This window comes from Palaemon carinicauda, chromosome 20 (genome assembly GCF_036898095.1).
Source record: "Palaemon carinicauda isolate YSFRI2023 chromosome 20, ASM3689809v2, whole genome shotgun sequence".
Taxonomy (NCBI): Eukaryota; Metazoa; Arthropoda; class Malacostraca; order Decapoda; family Palaemonidae; genus Palaemon; species Palaemon carinicauda.
The window spans coordinates 41,078,313-41,092,785 of NC_090744.1; the positions used below are offsets into that span (position 1 = coordinate 41,078,313).

At 34.8% G+C, this 14,473-nt stretch overlaps 1 non-coding gene across 1 annotated transcript; it reads left to right on the top strand.

The window, feature by feature from the left end:
* The first annotated feature begins 9,593 nt into the window (after nucleotides 1-9,593).
* TRNAK-CUU (transfer RNA lysine (anticodon CUU)) lies at nucleotides 9,594-9,666 on the top strand. The gene has a single exon. It is a non-coding gene; the product is annotated as a tRNA-Lys (tRNA).
* Nucleotides 9,667-14,473: the final 4,807 nt, after the last annotated feature.

The window sequence follows — 14,473 nt, forward strand, 5'->3', positions numbered from 1 at the left end:
ATATACATTATATATATATATATATATATATATATATATATATATATATATATATATATATATATATATATATATACACACACACACACACACACACACAGCGTGACCCATTCCAGTTCTGCATAATTTCAAAATTAGGTGGATTACGGATATTGTAGGTAAATGTTGTGAACGCAAACTGCGTGGTAACAAGGTTGAATTTTTGTTGCAATGCCGCGTAACATTTCTCTATACATTTGATCGTGCATTTCAATGTATACTGTCTTTGAATATAAGAATACAATGGATACATGTAATATATGCACACAGGCACATTATAATATAAATTGTGGAAGTTTTATGCAGAAGGGCTTCACCCTAATAAGATATCTAAAATAGCAATGAGACAGTAACTTCTATTTTGTTTTCTGTCTTCTTCAACCCTTTTGGAGGAATTTTATGATTACCAGGATATATAAAAGTAATAAGGAGAGTTCTTTTGCTCCTAAGATTGAACCAGAATCAAATTCCCCTAACTTGAAAAGCAATGTCCATAAAGTTAAAATTCGTCGCATGCAAGACAGAACTTTGGAATCCATTGTTTATTAGATTTCACGATATTTATAACCAAGCAAAAAGACCTCTTCATTAACAGGTATGCTTTCATTAGCACATTTTATCTTACTCGTCATGTTCCATCACACATGGGTCTTTGTGGAGACTTTACCTTTCTATTATTATTATTATTATTATTATTATTACTACTACTACTACTACTACTACTTGCTAAGCTGCAACCCTAATTGGAAAAGCAGGATGCTATAAGCCCAGGGGCCCCAACAGGGAAAATAGCCCAGTGAGGAAAAGAAGCAAGGAAAAATAAAATGCTTTAAGAACGGTAACAACATTAAAATAAATATTTCATGTATAAACTTTTAAATAATTTAACAAAACAAGAGGAAGAGAAATTAGAGTGAATAGGGAGCTCTTTGTTTTCTTAAGCGCATAAAATTTCGGTTGTTTTTCAATCATTCCCCTCAAAGCCTCAATATATTTGACGAGACTTTTAACCTTATTTAGCGAACATCCGTAAATTCATTAACACAACTTTATCCTTTTTATGCTCTAACCACGCGATTCCTCTTCTCCAGCCTTCTATAAATGTAAACCGAATTCCAAAGTCCAACGAGACTATTATTATCATCGGAGGACTTTAACTAGCTTACAATGGGGGTGTGTGTGTGCACATGCATGTACACATATCTATACATTAAATATTATGCATATATGTGTTGTGTATGAGTTTGAGTGTGCTTATGTGTGTGTACACACTCCTGAATAAAACAAGAAACGAACGATGACGTCCTATAGGTATTTTACTTTCCATCTGGTTTACTCGGTTCAATGATTGCTGGCAGAGTTTAGGACTAAGGTGTATGTTGTGAAGGCCTCTGATACAACTTCTGTCATTAAGCTTAAGAAACCAGGTTTACAATGAGACCGTCACTCAAGGGAATATCCTCTATATAATAAAACAAATAACTCTCTCTCTCTCTCTCTCTCTCTCTCTCTCTCTCTCTCTCTCTCTCTCTATATATATATATATATATATATATATATATATATATATATATATATCTCTCTATATATATATATATATATGTATATATATATATATATATATATATATATATATATATATATATATATATATATAAGAATTTCCGATGACGCCCATTAACATCACTAGACGAATATCACCCAATTCCTCGGGTAGGGGAGAGGGGGTCAAGGGTCGAATGCCGTTGTTTTTGACGTATCGCGTACACTAGTAATTTTAATATTTCCCCTACTTTGGGCCTTTGCTCAAACCATTGGTTAACAATTCACTTTGTCATAGCTAGAATTTCTGTAGCCTAAACTACTCTTTTTATACTCGATTTTACATCAAATCACATAGCTATTAGTCTTTAAAGACAAGCAACGCATTTCCTAAAACACGTGTGTGTGTGTGTGTGTGTGTATATATATATATATATATATATATATATATATATATATATATATATATATGTATATGTATGTATGGATGTGTATGGATGTATGTATGTATATATATATATATATATATATATAATATATATAAATACATACACTGTATATAGAGAGAGAGAGAGAGAGAGAGAGAGAGAGAGAGAGAGAGAGAATTTTATAGCAGGTGTTGACCTTTCAATATTTAGCAAGGTTCTAGCTTCATGCCATTTTAAAGCCCATCTACAACCCACTAAGTCAAGTAATTACCATTCACATGATAGGCTGATTAGGTCAACAGAGGTAACGAGTTTTACGAGATGAACCTCCAGTTTTCTCGGTAATCGATTTCGGGATCTCATGTTGGAGAGGCGTCGGTTTTAACGTAATGGACAATCAAATACATACTTAGTACAAGTATCCATACCAAGGCCTATTAAGAAGCACACGAAACAACAAGAATTCCCCGAAAGAGTTAAAAATCATATTCCGTTGTGATCTTGACAAAAAGCTTCCTCATTAAGTTAATTTAGCCGAGCTCGAAGCAAGGTAGCATTCACCATGCATAATGTGGTGGTTAACCCTACACGGGTAATTTGTTAACCGCAAATTTACAGCTAGAGGCACTTACAACATGGGAGCTTGGAAGATGATAAAGAGGGTTAAATTAGCCATGGCATGACAACAGCATTCAAGAGCTGCTGGTTTGAACGGATCTATTTTTTTTTTTTTATTCTCTCCTCACGACTCTGCATTTCATTTTCCTAGAAACCTAACTCTTGCTATGGCCATCCACGAAAAAATGGGTAAATTTGACATGAGAAAGGAAGAGTAGAACTTCAAACAAAATAAAGAAACAAATGAGGCCTTTGTCGGTCGGAAATTGGTATTTATTATAATTATCATTACAATCTAATTGACAACCCCAGCTGGTAAAGCAAGATGCTACAAACCCAAGGACTCCTACAGGGAAAAATTGCGTAATGAGCAAAGGAAATAAATAGGTTAAAAAACTACAAGAAAAGTAATAAACAACATCAAATATTCCAAGAACAGTAACAAATTAAAACATCTTTCATGTATAAACCATAAAGAAAGATACTCATGTCACCCTGATCAACATAAAAACATTCACTGCAAGTTTGAACTTTTGAAGTTCCACCGATTCAAACTGCCTGATTAGGAAGACGATTCCACAATCTGGCCATTGCTGGGATAAAACTTCTAGAAAACCGAGTAGTATTGAATTGAATTTAATATAAGATTTAGGCCTTAAGCCTAGCACTGGGGCATCAAAGGTCATTCAGGGCTGTATAATGTAAATTAATCAACCATACCCGTAGGTCGTAGATTTGTCTATCTGTCAGACTGTTACACTTATATTGTCCTCGGGACATTATTATTATTACTAGCCAAGCTACAACCCTAGTTGGAAAAGCAAGATTCTATAAGCCCAAGGCCTCCAACAGGGAAAAATAGCCCAGTGAGGAAAGGAAATAAGGAAATAAATAAATGATGAGAATAAAATAACAATATATCATTCTAAAAACAGTAACAGCGTCAAAACAGATATGTCCTATATAAACTATTAACAACGTCAAAAACAGATATGTCTTATATAAACAATAATAAGACTCATGTCATCCTGGTCAACATAAAAACATTTTCTCCAACTTTGAACTTTTGAAGTTCTACTGATTCAACTACTCGATTAGGAAGATCATTCCACAACTTGGTAACAGCTGGAATAAAACTTCTAGAATACTGTGTAGTATTGAGCCTCATGATGGAGAAGGCCTGGCTATTAGAATTAACTGCCTGCCTAGTATTATGAACCGGATAGAATTGTCCAGGGAGCTCTGAATGTAAAGGATGTTCAGAGTTATGAAAAATCTTATGTAACATGCATAATGAACTAATTAAACATCTACGCTGTTTAATGGATTATTGTAAAAAATTGCTCAAAAAGTAAACCAGCTGATCGTTTTCAGTCGGTTGGTGTTACGATGTAGGATTACTATAAAACGTCTGATATTCTTCTTTTACCAGCAGCTAACGGAGAGGGCGTTTATCCCCATTACAATTGAAAGTAATCTGAACTAATTAGTCACTTAATTTATTATGATGTTTAACTTATATAATGGCTATGGTTTGCGTCTTATAAATACTCGTTTATTCATAATTTTGACTCATTGCGTGTTGGGACTCAGCACTTCACAAATATAAGAAACAAAGCTTGAATAGAGTTCACGTAACGGATCTAAAAAGTCCAATATCATTGTTGTCAGACAGAGATCTCGTTAATATTCTTGCATTGGTGCTTGCTTTTTTGTAAGTACTGCAAGTCATGACACTTTGGTGAAATACTCCGTCTTTTAGTTTCACTTTGCCACACATTCTTATATATTTAAAGAGATGGCGGCACACAACTCCTAGCTTCTTTTCTTGTTTTCGTGAAGATGCCGTACATTTTCACATTGAAATTTATGGGGGTAGTGCAGGTCACTTAAGCATATTTTTTTCTCTTTTGTAACTGATGAAGTATGAACCTTTATTAGTGACATTCTGGGTCTGATGAAGTATGTACCTTTATTAGTGACATTCTGGGGCATTTCAGTTTTTATCTTTAGCTATACATCTGATGAGGACCTCAGAGCCATTATTTTCGAACCTGGACTATCTAATAGCATCCGTCCCATGGCCTTCTCATAGTCTGGGGTTTGAAGTCCCTTGTTTTGGGTTTGTTTACTTTTACTTTGATGGCTGCTTTTCCGGTCCCATACAGCAGGGAAACCCCACTCTCTGTGGGACCTCCACTGTCGTTTTACCTTGGTCGTTCAGAGTATTTACCGTTTCATATCGCGTATTGTTCATTTACTTTTAAATCGTCATTGTTGTATGACTGTTGAAATAAGAAAGTCTTCGGTTTCCTCCTGAAAGCCTTAATGTCTTCAATCATTCGAATTTTTCGTGGGAGCTTATTATATAGTCTCGGGGCCACATATTTAAAGGCTCTAGAGCCTAAAGTAGACATAAATCTAGGTTCCAACAGTTTGCAGCCATCTGTAACTATTCTCGTTTATCACAGAGTATTATTTACTTTTTCACTATTATAGTTTTTGTTATTTTCACATAGGGGTAGTGTATCTGAGGAAGCCTTCTATCGCACTCTGCTTCACATATAGATAATAATTATATTAAATGTGATGAAGATCCGATATGGATTCTACCATGATGCACATGCAATATTTTGGCGTATAACAGGTTATGTTATCTGGGTCTCCTTTCAAGAAAACAGCTTTTCGGGACTTCTCTGCCTTTCTAAGGAACAGAAACTGTAAAGAAACATCAACTAGCCTGGTAATGAGTGTGCACTGACTACTTGCTCGACGGGTCATTCTAAACTAAGGAGTTATTTGCATGCAAATGCTGGTTTGCACCGTGTTAAATGCATGTGCAACAACGGTCCCTTGTGTTGCTACAGCCATTTATTCTAAGAAAGATTAGCTTTACGAGACTTGAGTGTATGTAGTAGTATTGCTGATGCCTAAAAAAAGAAGATTGGAATACTACTTAAAGCGCTTTCATGGATTCCCTGATTTTCCTAACATGGTTTTGTTGATGTTAAGCTTATTTCTACGTTTGTTGTTTTTTTTCTGTATTTTTTATCCTCACGATTTGATATGTTTAGTGAAAGGGTATTGTGTATAATGCTAGGATTAGGCGATTGTTTATATGTAAAAAGAGAAATAATTGCCGAGATAAAGTATGACTTTATTACATGTAAAATTTGTTCATATTTTGATGGCCCTCTTTGAGAGTCCCTTGAGCAGAAAGATTCAGTTAATAAAACTATTGATCCACACTGGTAATATTTAGCAAAAGCTTAAAGGTTTGGCTGAGATTTGAATCCTAAGGTCACGGATTTCACTTAGCACAATGGGTGAATGGCTACTACCAAAATTATTGTCTGGTAATGATAATTTTATGTGAAAGTTGAATGGAAAAGGTGTCCCCCCAAAAAAAAAATCACTTTGCTCACTAGATTTGGATGGCAAAAAAAATTTTCAAAGGTACTGGAACTGAATCTTTGATTTCACCTGAGATGTAAAGTTACTATGCTCTCGTTTACTGTACATTACTGCTCCACTTTTCTTTCCCGACCAAAGTCCGTATTATTATTGTTATTATTACTAGTCAAGCTACAATCCTAGTTGGAAAAGCAAGATGCTATAAGCCCAAGGGCTCCAACGGGGAAAAATAGCCCAGTGAGGAAAGGAAATAAGGAAATAAATAAATGATGAGAATAAATTAACAATATACCATTTTAAAAAGTAACAACGTCAAAACAGATATGTCCTATGTAAACTATTAACAACGTCAAAAACAGATAGGTCATATATAAACAATAAAGTTAAACTGGAAATTTACGTAGAACCCGTGTTTGGCTTAAAATTGCCAAGCAATTGAATAGTACCTGTTACACCTATCATTTAATTATAACTCCTTCTTAAAAAAGTACAATCAACTTACTTCTTGGGTGGACTGCCATGAATAGTGTATCAAGTTCTATGTTTGAAAGTTCTTCAAATTTGGTACTAGCTAGGTTAAACCATCATACAAGATGTGCTTGCAATAAGATGACCTTATATATGTTTGCCCTTCAGTTTGTCATGGTCATGGTTGATAGTATTTCAGTAAACTTGACCATCATGTTTTGGTACGACTGAAGGAATATATTTAAAGTTTGTTTGTCACCTCTCACCACATAACCTACTTAATAACGTACACGGACGAAGCCTAAATGAACTTGGCAGCACAAAGATAGACCATCATACAGGTATGCATGACGGGTGATCGCCTGTTTATCCGGCCATCTGTGCCTGTCAAACTTACCTTGTCAGCTTATCTCCGCCTAGATAGTATATGTAAGGTATTACAGTTAGCCTATAATAAATTACCTAACACCCACATATATGAAGGAAGAGAAAGAGGGACTGGCTTGTAGTCCTGCCGAGTCAATGTGTTTGTCATACTTGTCATATTTTGCAAAGACGTAGGCATCAAGTGCAGTAGAGAGAGAGAACACTCCTATTATATAGAATTTGTCCTGGAATTTTAACTTCGTCCCTAAATTGTTAACTTGAAAAAATAGAGAATGAATATTTAGTATACATAACCCTTTAATCCTTTAACGAAACCCATTCAGATGCAATGTAGGTTAATGACTTTGTGACCTTCACCCCGATCATGACCTTTATACTAACATTAGCTGCTGTAGGCGGCTTTTGAAATCTGCAGTTGTATTATGTCGGTAAAAAAAATGTGAAGAAATAGTTGCGAAAACCCTTATTAGGCTATGTAATTACAGAACGTTTATTCACTACATTCAAGCCTTTTATCCTAGTAACCAGTTAATGCTTGACTGCCTTATCAGGTACTTTTGAAGGTTTTTACAAGGATTTGTCAAAATTTAACAATACAACAAGTACCATACACATTTTGATTTCAACGATACGGGGAAAAGTTACCAATCCTTGGGGGGATTAATTTAATTAAATTTTTCTCATTAGATTATGCAATATTTATTAAAGTTGTAGGGAAACGCAAAAGAAATTCTAGATTTTTTCACTCTGCTCAGCTTAGTTTCTTTTATGTGGCTGGCAGGAGAAAAGGTGTGGTCAATAATGGTGGCAAGAATTCTAGTTTTTACTCGACTTCGGAGACAAAAAAAGAGCGGTCTAAATTGATAACTTGGGTCACTAATGGACAATCGAAATTTTTATGGCTTTATTTCGAGCGCTGGTTACAATATATTGATCATCATCATCATCTCCTACACCTATTTAAGCAAAGGGTCTTTGTTAGATTTTGCTAGTCGTCTCTTATCTTGAGCTTTTAATTTAATACCTCTCCTTTCATCTACTTCGCGCTTCATAGTCCTCAATCATGTAGGCCTGGGTCTTCCAACTCGTCTAGTACCTTGTGGAGCCCAACTGAACGTTTGGTAAACTAATCTCTCTTGGGGAGTGCTAAGAGCATGCCCAAACCATCTCCATCTGCTTATCATCATGAAATCATCCACTTACGGCACTCGATTGATCTCTCTTAAAGTTTCACTTCTAATCCTCTCCTGCCATTTAACTCCCAATATCCTTCTGAGGGCTTTGTTCTCATATCTACTAAATCTATTACAACATATGAATGCTACTTTATTTCAAAACAAAGTTGTTTTTCAAAATATTACGCCAATAATATATCGTTACGGTCTTCTGTGTTCATGGATTCCTTTCGATTATATTATGTTTTATTGATTAAAGTATTTTTGTCGCAAATTGCAGTTACCACTTTTGTTATCATGTGTTGATGATATGGAATTGGATTTTTATTTAATGTTTTTTTCTACCAGTCTTGCAGAGCTTTTCTGTGAAGAATCTTGGCATTTTATCATGTAACGTATCATTTTTCTACAATATATAAGTGATAAGGATAAGTTATCAAACGGGTACTAAATGTTATTAAACCCGTTAACAAAATTCACTATGAAAATACACTTATTCACGTCTACATATATTTTTAATACAAAAACATATTTAGATGAATAGTAATGATTGTAGTTGTAAATACAGTATATGTAAAATAAAAAGAATATTCATGTAAATATACGATGATTACATATTATTAATGGTAAGATTGTAAATGTGTATTTCATAATAAAAGGAAAAAAATTACTTTATACCACTCCACAATTTAATGAAGAGATTGGGAGCAGGTTACCCAAATTCTTTATACTTCATAAGAACTGGAGCAAAAAAAGGAATCCGTAATTGTCGAAGAGATTCTACGAATCTCTAGAGGGATGTGGATTCCTTTCCGGAGCTGGTATCGAAATATTTGCTTACAAAAACAGTCAACTGAATCGTAAACAGAAAACTCTCTCTCTCTCTCTCTCTCTCTCTCTCTCTCTCCAAAAGTCAACTGAATCGTAAACAGAAAACTCTCTCTCTCTCTCTCTCTCTCTCTCTCTCTCTCTCTCTCCAAAAGTCAACTGAATCGTAAACAGAAAACTCTCTCTCTCTCTCTCTCTCTCTCTCTCTCTCTCTACAAAAGTCAACTGAATCGTAAGCAAAGACTCTCTCTCTCTCTCTCTCTCTCTCTCTCTCTCGTATGTACGTACGTACGCGACAGGGATTGAAATATATTCTTACTAAAACACCATATGCCAAATCGTAAGCATAGTCTCTCTCTCTCTCTCTCTCTCTCTCTCTCTCTCTCTCTCTCCAAAAGTCAACTGAATCGTAAGCAAAGACTCTCTCTCTCTCTCTCTCTCTCTCTCTCTCGTATGTACGTACGTACGCGACAGGGATTGAAATATATGCATACTAAAACACCATATGCGAAACCGTAAGCATAGTCTTCTCTCTCTCTCTCTCTCTCTCTCTCTCTTATAGAATTTTCCTGCTAAGTATTTTGAACGTTATATTGCGTAGACTTGAATTTATTCGAAATCGACCAGCGCAATATAACCTTGGCCATTGTTAGTAAATTTCTTTATAGACATGAACGGACGGCCAAGCTTCCAAGCCCGGCTAGCTCAGTCGGTAGAGCACGAGACTCTTAATCTCGGGGTCGTGGGTTCGAGCCCCACGTTGGGCGTTAATATTTTTTCCCTTCTGGTGTCACTGTTCGGTATATTTGAAGCACCAGCAAGTGGTTGTTGTTCTTAACTTTTTCCTCTCTTAGCCCTATCGATATTGTTATGTGGATTTTATTTAATTCTCTTATTTCTCTTTTCAGTTTTTCCTTACTTGAGGGTACGCTCGTGCACACTATTCTTTCTTATTTCTCTAACTCTACTTCTTCTTTATATATATATATATATATATATATATATATATAAAAGTTTTTATAGTTTATATAGGAGATATTTATTTTAATGTTACTGTTTTTAATATTTTATTTTTCCCTGTTTCCTTTCCTCACTGGGCTATTTTCCCTGTTGGAGCCCCTGGGCTTATATCATCCAGCTTTTCCAACTAGTGTTGTAGCTTAGCAAGTAATAATAATGATAATAATAATAGTAGTAATGATAATAATATGTATTCAGGGAAAAGTTCTTCCTTTGCAGTGTTGCAGAGTATGAATATAAATAAGAATATTAGGGATAGAAACAAGGGCATGTTAATATTAGATGAACAAAATGGAAGTTATAATGCATAAACTTGGACCCACTAAGTTGAATTGATTTTTCGGCCTATTCACGTGTGTAAAAATTGGATTTTACTTTAACGGTGTGCAGAGAAATTGCGTACATCTTATGTGCTTTAAGTATGATTTCTGGGGTTAAAGGGTATATATTACACACACACACACATATATTATATATATATATACACATATATATACACACATATATTATATATACACACATATACATATACATATATACATACATACATACATTCATACAAAATCTCTGACTGCAATTGCGAAATTTATATTCATGAATTGTCATTACTTGTATTTGTCCGCATTTGAATATCTTCAATAAAGAGATAATTTCATGTGATGTGTTGATGTAATGCATTCACGTCTATTTATTCGACACCTATTGCAGCACTGCAATAAATAGAGATGACGCTTCAATTACTCGGATGCATTCAACACATTGATGAAGCTGACAAAATAGAAAATTACAGGTCTTTGATATGATGAAATTGTATGAATTATGTTGGGGGGGGGGGTTGCGTTGTATTCATGCCTGCCTGAGCCCCCCCCCACCTCTCTCTCTCTCTCTCTCTCTCTCTCTCTCTCTCTCTCAATACATCATTACAATTTCTTTTAATGATATGCGTATGCAACAAAGAGCTGCGTTTCAGGTTTTTCCAGTATATGAAATATGAAAATTGGATTGTTATTTTTTACAGTAAATATATATATATTTTCCTATGTCTTTCATTTCATGTCAATTTGTTTAGGTTTTTCTTCAGATTTTATTGTTTGACGTCATTTCTCTGATGATGATTCCAGGAACCTGGTTCAAACGTTCAGCATCCATTCTCTCTCTCTCTCTCTCTCTCTCTCTCTCTCTCTCTCTTCCATGTAATTATTTTAGTCCGTTTTATTCGCTATTTTGAGAGCCTTTTTATTTCGAGGTTTGAAGCTATAATGAATGTATATATTTCTTATATGCAATAGTTTAATTCTATATATTTAATCGCTAGTTGCTTTGGCAGCTGTATGTGTGATTATGTGGAAAGTATTCTCTGCAATTTAGGTTGGACGTTATGTTTAGGATGGACGCATCAGGATCCAATTATCTAATTGTTTTGTTAAAGTTTTTTATAGTTTATGTTGGAAATATTTATTTTAATGTTACTCTTCTTAAAATATTTTATTTTTCCTAGTTTCCTTTCCTCACGGTGCTATTTTCCCTGTTGGGGCCCCTGGGCTTATAGCATTTTGCTTTTCCAACTAGGGTTGTAGCTTAGCAAATAATAATAATAATAATAATAATAATAATAATAATAATAATAATAACGTTGAGCAAACATTATGCCTGGTTAGCAGCGTCCTTGGCGACCACCATACAAATAATAAGCAACGCAGAAACGTAAACCAGGTTAACTTAAATGAGGCAGAGGAGGGGTTTGGTAACGTACGTAATTTCATAAGTCTTCCACTGTCTTGGGTTAGAGTTTCTCTTGCTTGAGAGTACACTCGGGCATACTATTCTATCTTATTTCACTTCCTCTTGTTTTGTTAAAGTTTTCATAGTTTATTTAGGAGATATTTATTTTAATGTTACTCTTCTTAAAATATTTTTTTCCTTGTTTCCTTCCCTCACTTGGCTATTTTCCTTGTAGGAGCCCCTTGGCTTATAGCATCCTGCTTTTCCAACTAGGGTTGTAGCTTAGCAAGTAATAATAATGATAATAATAAATCTGCACTCAGGATTGATTTTGATCGAGGTTCGCAAACTAATAAGGTATATATGGTTCTCTAGTCTGGGGTAGTGCCATAGAGTTCTCTTGCTTGAGGGTACACTCGGGCACGCTATTCTATCTAATTTCTATTTCTCTTGTTTTGTTAAAGTTTTTATAGTTTATATTTTTCCTTTTTTCCTTTCCTCACTGAGCTATTTTCCCTGTTGGGGCCCCTGGGCTTATAGCATCCTGCTTTTCCAACTAGGGTTGTACCTTAGCAAGTAATAATAATAATGATAATAATCATGTGTTTAGAGAAGGAAAAATTCTATGAATCGTTTAATTGAGAATTCCGGAAATTAAGGAAAACGGTTGTATATGAAATAGCCTACATTGATATATAAGAGCATACGATGAAATAGGTGTATAGGGTATGTTATAGATGTAAATAGATTAAGCTAGTTTGGGGATCCCGAGACCAGTTGTCTTACCAGCCGCCCGTTGAGATACTACCGCTAGAGAGTTTGGGGGTCCTTTGACTGGCCAGACAGTACCATATTGGATCCTTCTCTCTGGTTACGGTTCTTTCCCTTTGCCTACACAGACACCGAATAGTCTGGCCTATTCTTTACAGATTCTCCTCTGTCCTCATACACCTGACAACACTGAGATTACTAAACAATTCTTCTTCACCCATGGCCTTCCACTGTCTTGGGTTAGAGTTCTCTTGCTTGAGGGTACACTCAGGCACACTATTGTATCTAGTTTCTCTTTCTCTTGTTTTGTTGAAGTTTTTATTGTTTATATAGGAAATATTTATTTAAATGTTGTTACTATTCTTAAAATATTTTATTTTTCCTTGTTTCCTTTCCTCACTGAGCTATTTTCCCTGTTGGGGCCCCTGGGCTTATAGCATCCTGCTTTTCCAACTAGGGTTGTAGCTTAGCATTTAATAATAATAATAATAATAATAATGCATTGGAATGTGAAGAGTTATTTAACCTTACAATGAAGTTATGATATAAGAAAAAAAGTCGGCATCAACTTGTGACGAGTTTACAGAAAGTTTTAAAAAGAAAAAGTTTAAAAACATTTGACATAAGTTTGAGATTAAATATTTGATAAAAGTTTGAGATTAAATACATAACAGGAAGTGATGAACGCAAGGCGGAAAAATGGAAACTAGATTAATACAGGTAGGCCTACTATGAGTAATGGAATAGGAAAGGACCTAAAATGTATATTGATATCGAAATTGTAATATGTAAGCAGAATTTCTTTAGTGTAATTGAGTTGTGATTTTTGGATGCGAATGTTTGAAAGACGGCTGCAGCTATTGAGGGGAATTGTGTGGTTACTGAAAATTGTAACGGTTTATTTACCTTGAATGGGCCGAGATTATCGCACGAGAAAGGATAGCTCTGTGCTTTCAGATGGTTTGGCCTCCTGAATGAATGTATTTAAAAAAAAAAAAAACAATTGTAAGTATTAGGAATTGAGAGGAGAGGAACAGTATTATAGAAAGGAAGAGAAGAATAGCAGTATAGGAAGAAAAGGAGAGGTAGAATACTATATTATGGATGGCGAGAACTCAATATTAACTACTGTATTAGGAAGTATGCGGAGAGGAAAAGTGATATAGAAAGGAAGAGAAGAATACCAGTATAGGAAGAAGAGGAGAGGTTGAACACTATATCATGGAGGAGGAGAAAAGGAACAAAGACTTAAAATGAGGTGGAGAGACACATGCAGGAAAGAGGCTAAGTAGGCAGGTCAATAAAGAACTATTGTAGATAGGCTGAAAGGCATAGGAACGAAGCTGTGTCCAATTCACTACTGATGTAGCTTTATGTTTAGGAATAGGAATTGGAATTTTATGGGAATGTTTTTTTATTACGAGTCACTATGTTTACAAACTCTCTCTCTCTCTCTCTCTCTCTCTCTCTCTCTCTATATATATATATATATATATATACTTATATATATATCGATATATATTATATTTATATCTATATACCTATATATATATATATCTATATGTATATAAATTATATATATATATATATAAATTATATATATATATATATATATAGAGAGAGAGAGAGAGAGAGAGAGAGAGAGAGATTATATATATATATATATATATATAAAAGAGAGAGAGAGAGAGAGAGAGAGAGAGAGAGAGAGAGAGAGACCGCATATGCAATCTAGGAAGGGAGGGATTTCGGATCAGTATCAAGAAGTGTACTTTTTTCCCTGAACATGATTAAGTAGGGGGTAAAATTGCATGCAATTGTATGTACTGCACAAACTTGCATGGCGCCATATGTAGTGTAAATATGTTCGGAGAACGTTGTGAAGCAACGTAGGGAATCCTCCATATGCGAAGTACCTTGCAGTGGATCTCAAAATTTATTCTATTCTCACTATCACCATCATTTACCATTAACGTACGAATATTAGTAACAAGGAACTACAAACGTTGTAGGCTTGGATTCTGCAAAACTTATTGTAGGCGGTTTGTGTCTTCCACAACT